This window comes from Bufo gargarizans, chromosome 5 (assembly GCF_014858855.1).
Source record: "Bufo gargarizans isolate SCDJY-AF-19 chromosome 5, ASM1485885v1, whole genome shotgun sequence".
Classification (NCBI taxonomy): domain Eukaryota; kingdom Metazoa; phylum Chordata; class Amphibia; order Anura; family Bufonidae; genus Bufo; species Bufo gargarizans.
In genome coordinates this window covers 95,009,411-95,023,542 of record NC_058084.1, presented here as the reverse complement: position 1 = coordinate 95,023,542, position 14,132 = coordinate 95,009,411, and the positions used below count along the sequence as shown (strand labels likewise).

Below are 14,132 nucleotides of genomic sequence, written 5' to 3'. Positions count from 1 at the left end.
TGTAGATTTATGTCTAAAGTAAATATAGCAGGTGCACAACTTGGTGCATATTAGTGTCATAACAAATTTTTGCCTTAAAGGCTATGTACACTTTCAAGGGCAATTTTTTAAATTGCAGTTTGCCAATTTTGTCATTTCAATTGGCCATTATTAAACATTTTCAGCAGTTTTTGTTATAAAGGGTAAAATTTTGACCTCTCCTCTGACACTATGCATAGTCCTCATCTCTGAAGCGCTCATAAACACTTATTTAAGCCATATTCTTACCAGTGTGATAAGAACTGGGCTATAATGAGTGTTTCCGAGCTGTCAGGAGATCAGAATAAAAGGAATAAAGCTTCACATGAGCTGTCAGCTGATTTCCCTGACAAGACACAGTGTAAACAGACAACCTGCTCAAAGAGATAATAATCATCAATAATACAAATATTATCCCAATACAGATGTAGCAGAGTTAACAGTCACGCGTTAACGTTAATTTTCCCATTGTGTTTTAGGATACTTTCACATTAGCGTTTTTTCCGGATCCGTCATGGATCTGCAAAAACGCTTCTGTTAACATAATACAACCGCATGCATCCGTCATAAACGGATCAGGTTGTATTATGTCTTCTATAGCCACATAGTTCATGATCAGTCATGAACACTATTGCAAGTCAATGGGGGACAGATCAGTTTTCTATTGTGTCAGAGAAAACGGATCTGTCCCCATTGACTTACATTGTGTGTCAGGACGGATCCGTTTTGATCCGCAACACACTGCAGACAGAAAAAACGCTGCTTCCAGCGATATTCTGTCCGCGATGGGAGCGCAACCAAACAGAACGGAATGCATTTTGGTGCATTCCATTTCGTTCAGTTTATTTTTGTCCTCATTAACAATAAATGGAGATAAAACTGAAACATTTTCTTCCGCTATTGAGATCCTATGACGAATCTCAATAGCGGAATTGAAAACGCTAATGTGAAAGTAGCCTTATTTAGTTATATAAGACCTTAAATTTTTTGGGATGAGTTGTAGTATTTTGAAAGGATTTTGGGGTACATACAGTGTATTACATAACCTAAATTTGTATTTGTATTTTTTTTTTTTTTGGGGGGGGGGGGGGGATATAAAATATAGCAATTTTAACATTATTTTGTAGGATTTATTTTTATAACATTTACTATGAGGAATATGTAACATGATAACTTTATTTTGAGGGTCATTACACTTGATGACAAATTTATGCAGTTTTTATTATGCTATTTTTCTTATGACGTAACCTTGTGAGAGCTAATATATTAGATACTCCTTTCTAGTGATAATCGTTGATGACAGAAGATTTATTTTTTCTCCTCACTGCAATCTGTCAACTCTCCTACTGCCCTCCTCTCCTCCTCTAAGTTGGCTAAGATCACAGCCAGTTGAAGGGAGAAGAGCTTCTTTAAATCTTCATTTCTTAGACTGTGTAGCATCTAGTGGCATGGTCTTGTTTGAAAGCTCATAATCCAACCTTTAAAATGTGACCAGGATTAAAGCATTAACTGCTATAGATAGCGAGATATAGTTTTTAGAATCGGGTTGGGAGTGAAAGCAGCTGAAACCTGCTTCCAATTTCAGCTACTATCATTCCCGTCTGATTTCTAAAGCCTATAGCATGATATATGAAGGGTTAAAGCAGCTAAGCTCAAAGCTCTCTTAAAGAGGACCTTTCACCTTGAAAAACATTGTTAACAAAGTATCCTGACATATACAGCGGCGCCCAGGGATCTCACTGCACTTACTATTATCCCTGGGCCACGCTCCGTTCTCCCGTTATGTCCTCCGGTATCTTCGCTCAGTAAGTTATAGTAGGCGGAGTCTGCCCTTGTTCTGCTGGGCGTCTCCTCCTCCTAGGCTGTAGCGCTGGCCAATCGCAGCGCACAGCTCACAGCCACAGCCTGTAAAACTTTAATTTTATTAACTTTTTTTTTTCACTTTATTGTTTGTCTCACTCTGGGACTTCAACATTACAGGGTCTGATCCCTGTTTCAATGCAGCACAATACATCTGTATTGTGCTGTATTGAACTGTTAGTGTCTTAAACTGTAAGATGCTAACAGTTGCCTAGGAGACCCAGCCTGGGGGTTGTGCCTCTTAGGCCTCCGTAGATGCCGAGCCCCCAGGCTGGGTCTCCTAGGCAACTGTTAGCGTCTTACAGTTTAAGACACTAACAGTTCAATACGAGCATTCTCGTCCTGGGTCCTTAACGTGTTAAACAAAAAACACTTTGGACAATAAAAAAAAAATATGTGCATCTCTTCATAAACATGATAATAAACTAAATAGACAAAACTAAACTATTCTCCCTCTCTTCTAGCACATCATTTAGATAGCATTTCCAGCAAATATAAAAAAAACTTCCATTTGTGCACAGCAGCTTTTCCCATGAGAGCCCTTAGATGTTATCTGCCATGAGCTATTCTTAATGCAAATCGGAAACTGCTAATGTAAGGGGTTAGCATTCCACTGGCACAAATGTGGCTTATGTTTACTTCATCTTTAATGCGAAGGCACATTATCTACAAGAATCTCATACAGTGACAATAAATAATCGTTTATAAGCAGCTGTAGAATGAAATAATATTTTTTTTTTTAAATCAGTACAATTTCTCCTATTGCAATAGAGGTCAGAAATGTAAAGGGATTATGTGACATTAGAAAAAAATGTTTATTGACGAAAATAAATCCCAACACTCATTCTACCTCAACAGTAAAAATAACTAACTAGGAGGGCACAAATACTGGTACTTAAATTTTAAAAATGCTATGTTAAGCCACGTTAAGGTCTTCACTTTAGAGATGAGCAAACTACAGATGATTCATTTAATTTGAAGTTTGACAATTTTTATTGTTATTTTTAATTGGTTTCGGTACGAGCATCCATCCATCACCTGTATAGCAAAAACACCTTCAGCTATTTTATGTCACCATTTTGATTCAATGTCATGTGAACCAGAGAGACCTCCAAAGTAACATTCAACTGAAAGCAAGAGAATTACAACATCCTACAAAACTTATACATCTCTCAATGAAACATGCAAGACAATTCTCTTTTTAGGAGAACAAGAGAACCAGAATGACTCAAGAGAAACTCATCTTACTTGGTTGACTTGCCTTGTGGGGTTCTCTTTGGGGTGCTCTCTATCATTAGAGAGACAAAGAAATATGCATGACTATTGTATGCCTGGTGACACTATTCTTGGTTTCTAGGAAGAGTATATCGCATATCTTAATTCTTCTGGCATTAGAAAGGATCTCCCCTCTTTTCTTTTTTTGTCAGGCAAGCTAATTTGTATACCTTTTGGCTTCAAATTAGCTTTTCTTCCAAAACATAAAATAATGCTAATCTTTTCTCATATTAGCCGAATTAAGATATGCGAGTTGCATATACAAGTGTCTCTTGGCAGATATATTGTTAAGAAACACACATTTGTGTACTAGGCTCTCTCGCTCTCAATCTCAAAAATAATTCTGGATCGACCGAATCCAAACTTTTTCAGAAGTTCGGACCAAATGCTGAAACTGTTTACTTATTCTTTACTTCATGACATAAGCTGGGAACAACTACTGTCAAAAATTCTAAATGGGACATCTTTAAAACTACTTTAAGTAATTACATGGAAAAATGTATTCCTATTAGGTAGAATGACTTCACATGGCTACAGATACTGTTAAAGCAAAAAAAGGCCTAAAAAAAAAAAATACAAATTCTTGCGGGTTAAAGGTAAAAAAAAAAAAAAAAAAAAAAGTAAACAGTTAATAAAGACTCTTTAGTGGCTAGTCTAGTGCCAAGAAACTAGCACAAGGAATATGTGGTACCCATTTTAAACTTGAAGTTTTTTTTCCCAGGCTGCCATGCAAAGACATTGGCATCCACGTGATCTCATTTGTGCCGATGGGAGACGGAGGGAGTTCCCTCCCTCTAAACCACTTAGATGCCAGGGTAGCTCTTGACCACAGCATCTAAGGGGTTAAACTGCCCAGATCAGCACTTTTCCCAATCCAGGCTGTTAAAGCAGGAGCCCGGCTCTCCACTGTATGGGAGACCAGCACTTAGACTAAAGCGCCGTAAAAAGGTGGCAGCCCAGCCTAAGGCCCGTTAGCGCCCGCTGTAAGAAAGCATTTGGCAGTCACTAACAAGGCTTCTTCACAATGACAGCGGTCAATCTGTGGAAAAGTTCCCACAGAAGGTTGTCACAGCAGGAACAGTTGATTGCCTCAAAAAGGTTAAATGATTGGAACAAAATAACATTAAAACTTATGCAAATGTATAGAATTCGTATTCTGAATGTTGATCTGGTCTCATCACCACTTGCAACCCCTTTCCTGAATACCAAGCCATAAAAAAAACAAAGATTTTACTTAAAAAGATGACAATTTTTGCTTTGCACAGTGAATACTTTTAATACAGACAAACATGGCATGAATTAGCCAACAGTTTATCAAACGCCCATTTGCCATTCGTAAATTTGTCGATAGCGCGTCTTTCTTCCCGTGTGAAAAGGGGACGCTCCGCTCACAAACAAGGCAACTATGACAAGAGGGTTTTGAATGAACATTCAAGATTACAAAAACGACTGCTTGTTCAAATCTCTTCCAGTAATTGCCACATAAACATAAAAGTAAGCAAATGCCGATCAACTTCCCATATTATTAATCCGTGCTCGATACAGCAGCTCATCTACATGTGTAAAGGGCCTTATGTGAACACAGCCACCGTGATGGATCTGCTGATAAAAATGAAAATGATGGGAGCACTGCAGTTTTCTAGAGATAACTACCTTTAAGATAGGGGGCCCAGGAAATTAGGAGAAAGTACAAATTTCTGCTATTTGCAATGGAGAAAAAAAATTGCATACCATTTGCAACTATCGTATTGGTTTTGCACAAACTGATATAATTGTGATTATCATGCGAGACAAAAGCGAATTCAAGCTACATAGCCCTAAACTTTAAATAAAGGCCGACCTATATTTGTCCGGGCGGTCAGCACATATCTCTGCATAGATATTTTCAAATGTCCTTGCAGAGTCTGCAGCTGTGCATTAATCGTACAGCTGCGGGAGCGGGAAGCCAGCTTTAATTGACAGCAGGGCTCTCCATAGAGAAGGCAGTTGTTGTTTTTTTCCATTCCCTGCCTTCCCCATTGATCTATACCCAGCGCAATGTCGCTTCCTGCTACAGTAACAGTGGTCATGTATTTGCCGGGGCCAGGAGCTTGTGTAAGCTGCTGGGTCTTAGCAGACCCAGATTAGCTCTGCCCCTATTGGACTTGTATGACTTTACGCGAGGCACGAAGCGTAAAATTAAAAACTAAGGACAAAATAAAAAAATACAACCACACACACACCACAGTTTCTAGCCCCGCCGAAAGCAACAACCCATACATCCCATATATCAAAATGATTATTATGGAAAGGGGACATAATTAAAACAAACATTTTAAATGTTAAAAAGAGACTACTTTTCCCTTTGTTAAATTTTCCTAGTTGTAAAAAAAAAAATACTAATATAAAATTACATAAAAATAAAGCTCTATGGATAACCAAAAAAAGGCACAAAATTTACAAAACCGAAAGGGGAAAAAAAAAAAAGTCATTGCTTTCAAAGACGCATGCACTAAAGAAAAAAAAAATAATGGAAATGCACATGGACAAAATTTTGCTCTTTGGAGTGCGACTTTATTACTGAACCATACAATCATTCCCGGAGACAGATTTTTCTGTTAAATAGTGAGACAATTTAAGGCTACTTTCACACTGGCGTTTTGAATTCCGTTTGTAAGATCCGTTTCAGGGATCTCACAAACGGTTCAAAACCGATCAGTTCAGCCTGAATGCATTCTGAATGGATAAGGATCCGCTCAGAATGCATCAGTTTGGCTCCGTTCCGCCTCCATTCCGCTCTGGAAGCGGACACCAAAACGCTGCTTGCAGAGTGCTTTGCGGAGCCAAACGGATCCGTCCTGACTTACAATGTAAGTCAATGGGAGAAGATTAGTTTTCACTGTCACAATATGATGCAATTGAAAACGGATCCATTTCCCATTGACTTTCAATGTAAGTCAGGACGGATCAGTTTTGACTTTGTTCTTCATAATGCAAACGGATCCGTTCTGAACGGATACAATAGTTTGCATTATAGGTGCGGATCAGTCTGTGCAGATACCAGACGGATCCGCACCTAACGCAGGTGTGAAAATAGCCTAATGCTTAAAGAGGACCTGTCACCACAAAAAGGCAATGCAATCTGAAAGCACCATGTTCTAGAGCGGGAGAAGCTGAGAAGATATATAGTTTTGTGGCAAAAGATTCAGTAAAACTTGTAATTTATACATTTATATCTCAGCTTTTTCTACTTCCTGTGAACAGCTATCGGTACAGGAGAGAGGAGTTATCAGTGCTTGATAGCATTGTGTGTGTATAAATGTACATAAGAGATAGTCAGTCACTGATAACACATCCCCCTGTACCGATAGCTGTTCACAGGAATGGAAAAAGCAGAGATATAAATGTATAAAGCTACAAGTTTTACTAAATCTTTTCCCACAAAACTATATATCTATCTGCTCAGCTCATCCTGAACAGACAGTGTTTTAGGATTGCCCTGCCTTTTCTGGTGACAGACTCCCTTTCACCGATCCTGACATTGTGAACTAAGTATACAGACATGGAGAGCGGCGCCCGGGGATCTCACTGCACTTACTATTATCCCTGGGCGCCGCTCCGTTCTCCTGCTATGCCCTCCGGTATCTCCGGTCACTAAGTTATAGTAGGCGGAGATTTCAGTCACTAAGTTATGGTAGGCGGAGTCTGCCCTTGTTCTGCTGTAGCGCTGGCCAATCGCAGCGCAGAGCTCACAGACTGGGAGGTTATTTTCTCTTTTGGCATGATATGTCATTAGATAGATAAGTCTCACATTTATTCATTTTGACTCCAGTACAGTAGGGTACATGTATCTTTAAATGCAGAGATATTGTGTTACTCTACTGTCTATGGAGCTGCTAGATTGTCGCCAAACAAATTATGAGAAATACAAATCTGACAGATTCAATATTTTCTGCCATTAGTGTTTGAGACTGGAGGATCGGGGCACCTGCCTTCCATTCATCTTACCCATATGTCAGTACACCAAATATACTGTAGAAAACACACAAAAATAAAAACATTTTTAGCAATCCCTCTATCAATAAAAATGTTGATTCTGGCTGTAAGGCAACTGGCTGTAGCAGATGCCCTGCCCCAAAACTTATTTGCCAAGATGGAAGGAACTGTTTTAGAACATTCTGGATATTCACACAAAACACAATGGGCTTTCCTTCATTATTCACTTAGGGTATGTTCACATGACAGATTTTGAAGTCTACAAAATTTAGCGCAGATTCTGTAAATGTTTTTTTTTTTCAGTGCTTTTCTTCAAGTGTTTTGTCTTGCGGTTATTCAATATGTTTTTTCTTAACCAATGGATGTTGTAAGGGATCGCTCTCTTACAGGGGGTCGGCAAGGACAGACTTCTCATTAAACAAGGGGTTTCCAAGCCCAAACAGTGCTTTATTGTGTCACTTTAAGCAGTACAGATGATCTTTCCAGTTATAATGTCACTGGGTGAGGTTCCAGCACCAGCACCAGAAAGCATAAATACAAACATCTGCCCGTCTGGGCTCTAACTAACATATAGGTCTCTGTGTCACCTCCAAGTCCCTGTTCACACCAGAGAATAGATCCAGCTTCACTCAGTCTTATGGTCTGCCAGTTACCAAGCCTTTGAATCATGCAGGTCTGTTCCCTGGGGCATATAAAAATTGCATGTTCTATATTCAGCGTTTTTCACGCAGCTCTGGCTCCATAGAAGTTAATGGGGCTTCAGTGAAAAACAGATTGCTAGGAACTGATGGTTGCTAGGAGATGTAGATGTTATTCTTCAGTTTTTTTTCACGCATGTGAATTTTTTTTTTAAACCGAATGCACCCACAAATAAAAAAACTGAAAGACTGAACGCAATCTTAGACAAAACTGACTGAACTTGCATCCAAAACCATACCCTATCTGGACATTTCAAAGGCGGAGAGAAGGTTCAAGCCCAAGGGCTAGAAGTATTTCAAAGTTTGTGTTCACATCTTACTAAAAGGTGAACTTTTTCATTTTCTTTCGGGTAAGAGCAGTGAGACTATGGAACTCTCTGCCTGAGGAGGTGATGGTGAGTTCACTAAAAGAGTTCAAGAGGGGCCTGGATGTATTTCTGGAGGGTAATAATATTACAGGTTATAGTTACTAGAATTCTGGAGAACGGTCATTCCCGGGAACTATTCTTATTACCCAATTGGAGTTGGGAAGGAATTTTTTTCCCCTAAACAGAGAGAAATTAGCTTTTTTGCCTTCCTCTGGATCAACTTTACAGGATAATAGGCTGAACTGGGTGAACATATGCTTTTTTTCAGCCTTACAAACAGGGCTGAAGCTATCGATTATTTTTGGAAGCAAGAATTCTACCGATTAATCCAATGAGTAATTGAGTACTCTAATAAGAAAAATAGTAATTAAAAGAATGCTTTACTTTATATTAAAAAAAACAACAACTCATCAGCCCCCCCATGCCATGATCAGACCCTCCTGCCATTAGTGCTCAGCGCCATCAGCCCCTTCCATGTCATTAGGCTCCCCCCAGTGCCATCAGTTACTCCCCCCCGTGCCATCAGTTACTCCCCCTCGTGCCATCAGTTACTCCCCCCAGTGCCATCAGTTACTCCCCCCAGTGCCATCAGTTACTCCCCCCAGTGCCATCAGTTACTCCCCCCAGTGCCATCAGTTACTCCCCCCAGTGCCATCAGTTACTCCCCCCAGTGCCATCAGTTACTCCCCCCAGTGCCATCAGTTACTCCCCCCAGTGCCATCAGTTACTCCCCCCAGTGCCATCAGTTACTCCCCCTGTGCCGCCAGTGAAATACTTACCTTCCCTGCTAGATGTGCTGATGACAATCCACAGCTCTTCCAGTCTCTTCTTCACGCGCTGCACTGTCCTCCTGACGCTTACGTGCACTACATCCTGACAATGTCTGTACGTGAGGAGGACAGTACAGCGCGGTGCCGGCCGGCGGGAGAGAATGGAATGGTGAGTAATACCAAGCGCCAGACTCACGGTCTGTGGTCACATAGTACAAACAAATCCTCGACGCAAAAAATTTGCATCGAGGATTTTTTTGGGGTGTCGTTACTCAATTGATTTGAGTAATCATTTCAGCCCTACTTACAAATTATGTTACTATGATATATTCCCCAGCAAATCAGAATGAGAGTAATACCCTGGTGAAAATATAGCCCAGAGATATTAAGATTGTGGTTGTTTTTTATGAATAAGATAAGCAAATGGATTAAGTCATTCTACTTCTCTGGATTCTGAATACAGAATAGAAGCACTGCTATAAAGAGTTCATAACCTTGTCTCTAGTAACCATAGAGATAGTACAATGCTATGAAAAGGTGTGGATAGACAGGAGGCCTTGGAGATATTGTTCAGGAACATATAGAAAGGTAATGGTTATTGAGAAACGAAGGGAGTGACTAAATAAAATAAAAATGTAGTGGGGAATCTTAAGACAAACAAAGCACAGATTTAGACATTACAATAGCAAGAGTACGTGTTGGGTTTTCAATAATGAATTAAAGACATGAGAGATAACCCCTTCCCACAGTGCTGTGGCTTTCAGCAGATCTCTGCAGATCCCACTACTAGCAAACGGATGATATTTCCGCGGGAAGCCATGGCCAGCCAGGCTTGGTAGTATTACATCACCTGGCGGTCACTGAGATTAAAGGTTGTCCAAGTAATACAAGGAGAGTTCAAGTTTATCACAAAGGGAGCTTCTGGCTCAAAGAGGAGAGTCCCAAGCTGGGGAACCTTCCTCTCGTGAATTCATATGCCCTAATAAATTTTGATTTTTTATTTTCGGCCCACAAAAAAGTTTTGCCTCTTAAATATCTAGGCTTAGAAGCCAAAAGGTGCCCACAGAATTCATTTTCAGTCTGGATCCCTCATTTCAAGTGTGCTTGTTTGTTGTTTCCATAACTCCCATAGACTTGAATTGAGAGAGCTGTGCAAAAGCATGGCAAGCTCTCTACTCCTTTTCTATCTGAAGCCTTTGACTACTACCTTTGGCTACATGCACACGACCGTGTGTGTTCTGCGGTCCGCAAATTGCGGTTCCGCAAAAAAAACGGATGACATTCCGTATGGCATCCGTTTTTTGGGCGGATCCATTGTAATAATGCCTATCCTTGTCCGCAAACTAGAAAAAAAATAGGACATGCACTATTTTTTTAGCGGAGCAACGGAACGGACATACTGATGCGGACAGCACACTGTGTGCTGTCCTTGTTTTTTGCGGACCCATTGAAATGAATGGGTCCGCATGCTATCCGCAAAAAAAAACGGATCGGACACTGAAACAAAATACGGTTGTGTGCATGTAGCCTTAGACTGCAAACATTAGTCAAAGTCACCCAATGGGCATGGGTCTTAGTCGGCAGCCCCCCTACCTAAGAGACAATTATGATGTGTTCTTAGGTTATGTAGCGATACTCTTTAGTTTTTGGACATTAAATCTGCTTACAGTATTAGCAGTTTTAAAAGGCGTTGTGCAGGCAGTATATAGATAGGTCATCAATAACTGACTGGTGGGGGTCTGCCACGCAGCACCCCCACCGATCAGCTGTTTGTAGAGATGGCGGCTCTCCATGTGAGCGCTACTTCCTCTTCATCACACATTCACTTGAATTACACTGCGTCACCGCAGCAAGGAAGACAATGTGCAGTGTAATGAAGGTTATCAATATATACTGCCTGCACAACCCCTTTAGGTTTTACTTTTGCAATTTTTATATTTCTTCAGATAGAAAGGTTCTGTAGAATATGTTGGTGCTATTGAAATAAGGATAGGGATACTGTACCCTCTAATTTTCTTTTACAGTATTTTTTTCATAGCAACTTTTATTCTCATGCTAACATTTAAATTACGATCCAAGTCTGAAATTTCTATTATATTGAGCTCCATCTCCAGACTATTCTACCATGTGCAAGGGATATAGAGAGGGTGTTTGTGAAGGTGAAAAACAATCATTACAAGGAAATTGAGCATCTTATCTCTCATTTCTGCTGCGCCATTCAGCTGCTTTCAGCACTTGCTTTCTCCCATTGTTCACCCCCTATTCTAAAATCACTGACAATAAAGTAAAATAGTTTTCTATCACACAGTTTTTTCCCTGTGCAATAGAAACAATGCTTGCAGAATGCTTTAGATGTCCTTATATTTTTAACCCTTCGCGAGTCTTTAGCACACATCTGTCCATCTTCCGTCATTTGTAAGTAAAAGTAGAACACCACAATAATTACAATATCATTTAAAAGCGTATTCCAGCACATTAAAAAACACTGCCCGTGACATGCAAATGGCAAAAAAAAAGAAAAAAGACATACTCACCTCTCTACTCCCTCAGTGCTGCTGTTACAATGGTGCCTGGATCCCAGATGTGCTCCGCTTCCTGCTGGTTCTTGACATGGCAAGAAATGGCTGTAAATGCCGCTCACCAATCACCAATTCCTGATGTGTTGGGAACAGGAGCAGAAAGGAAAGCACAGCAGGGACCCTGACACTCGAAACAAAGCAGCGGGGGATTGGAAAGGTGATTATTGTAAAAAAAAGCTATAAATACACAAACAGTGGATAGTTTTCTGGATATCATTCTTTGACATCACTGTGCATTGTACTTCCTGTCCTTGGGGTTTACCTTCCTCCTTTGTTTGGTCTTTCAGCACAACGCACAGCCTTGCTTGACTTTCTCAAGGTGGCCATATGCATTAGTCTACGGTTGATCAAAATGGCCAATTTCACCCAAACGAAGGTTTGCCGATTTAAATTTAACAATGAACGATCGTTTTAGCTGACCGTTGACAAAGCATTATCGTCTGAAAAAGAAGTCGATCGCAACTTTCCTCAGACGAAAAATCTTTAGTGAAAGAATTTTCCGAGAAAGATCATTTGTCCATGGCAGTAATGACTAATGTGGACTAAAATGTGCATGGCTTTGTCTGCAAAACGAATGTTTACCGGATGTTGAGCCATCAACCAAGTTCGATCTACTGTGTATGGCCACCTTTAGTCAGACGATTTACCGCGGCCAGGGAGGGAATGGGATGAGTGACTGAAATAGAGCATCACACATTACACTGGTAAGGCCTCGTGCACACGACTCCTCCTGAGGACGCAGAACGGCGAAACGTACGTCGGGGAGATCCAGAGCCCATTTCTTGACCCCTCTTGACAGGTTCCACATTTCATCACACGGTTAGTAGCTTCAGACCTTAGCTCCATAAATCTGCATAATGCCCACGGTTCAGGTGATAGTCTCTTTTACATTGTTATATGGGTGACTGCTTCTAGTATAATATTCCTAGTGCACCCCAGATATATAGCTTCACTGAGTCTACCATCTTGCAGTGATTTGACCTTGATGATCCCTTTCTATGAGAATAGTCACACTTTATAAATAGGCTCTTTAGCTATTAGCTAGCTTCACTTTAATGGCTTGGTACTACTTTTACAATTTATTGTTATAAGTGATGTAATCATGTTCATACTTTGATTTTCTAATAAAGACTATATAAATTTTATAACCAAATGGGATTCATTGTACTCATTAATTTAAGGTGTTCATTGATATTTCTGAGTACCCCAGTAACAGCATAGTTACTAATTTTCTGACCGATTAGGTATTATTACCGTTGTTGTGGTCCGCATCCGAGACGCATTTTTTGCGGCTCGGGTGCGGACCCATTCAATTCAATGGGGCCGCAATAGATGCGGACAGCACTCTTTGTGCTGTCCGCATCTGTTGCTCCATTCCGTGGCCCCGCCCAAAAAATATAGCATGTCCTATTCTTGTCCGTTTTGCAGACAAGAATAGGCATTTCTACAATGGGCCGCCCGTTCCGCGGACCCCAAATAACTGAACGGTCGTGTGCATGAGACCCACGTTCAATGCTCTTCAGTTAGCATCTTTATCTATAGAGAGAACAATCAAGCTACGGTACGGTTATCCCAAGTCTACACATAATATTATGATGAAAATTACCCTTCAGATAACATCTTTCCCTCACAGCAGCATTAAAATAACAATAGGATCCCTACCTACATGTGCGTTTTATCTCATTATAATGACTGCTACAGAAGTACAGTATTTTGTATTACATTTTTATAGGCATAGTACTTACTGAGATGAAAAAAAAAAAAAGGCAAAAACGCTAAAGAAAAATATTTTCTATGAAAATTTAATTTTGTTTAATAAAATACTCCTTTCTGATGGAAGTGTCCCTTTAAAAAAATGTATAAATCATTGATCAACTCCAAAGACAACACATATAGTTGGGATGGTGCTCTAGTACAGTGTTTCCCAACCAGTGTGCCTCCAGCTGTTGCAAAACTACAACTCCCAGCATGCCCGCACAGCCAAAGGCTGTCCAGGCATGCTGGGAGTTGTAGTTTTGCAACAGCTGGAGGCACACTGGTTGGGAAACACTGCTCTAGTAAGTTATAGGGAGTATAGATTGAATGAACTATTCTGTACATAAGGCAGGGCATAAGGGCAATTGCCCTGACAAGAAAAACCAAAAGTACTGGCTCTAGAACCTTACCCTTAGGGCTCATGCACATGACTATGTATTTGGCGGGCCGCAAAAAATACGGATGACATCTGTGTGCATTCTGTATTTTGCCGAACGTAATAGCTGGCCCCTAATAGAACAGTACTATCCTTGTCCGTAATGCAGACAATAACAGGACTTGTTCTATTTTTTTGAAGAATGGAAATACAGACATACGGAAACTGAATGCGCACGGAGTAATTATTTTTTTTGCTGACCCATTGAAGTAAATAGTTCCGCATACGGTCCGCAAAAAAAACCCGGAACGGACATGGAAAGAGAATACGTTCGTATGCATGAACCCTTAGGTCAGAGTTTTGTTCAGTATTTGGTCAGTTATTTCTATCAGTGATTGTTAGCCAAAATAAGGTTCAGGTCAAAAAACGGGTGCAAATCTATCCATTATACCTCATCT

At 40.3% G+C, this 14,132-nt stretch overlaps 1 protein-coding gene across 1 annotated transcript in view; it reads right to left on the bottom strand.

The window, feature by feature from the left end:
* The window catches only part of ATP6V1H (ATPase H+ transporting V1 subunit H), a 147,802-nt gene that overhangs the window by 28,136 nt on the left and 105,534 nt on the right, over nt 1–14,132 (bottom strand). The gene's annotated exons all lie outside the window — the stretch shown is intronic.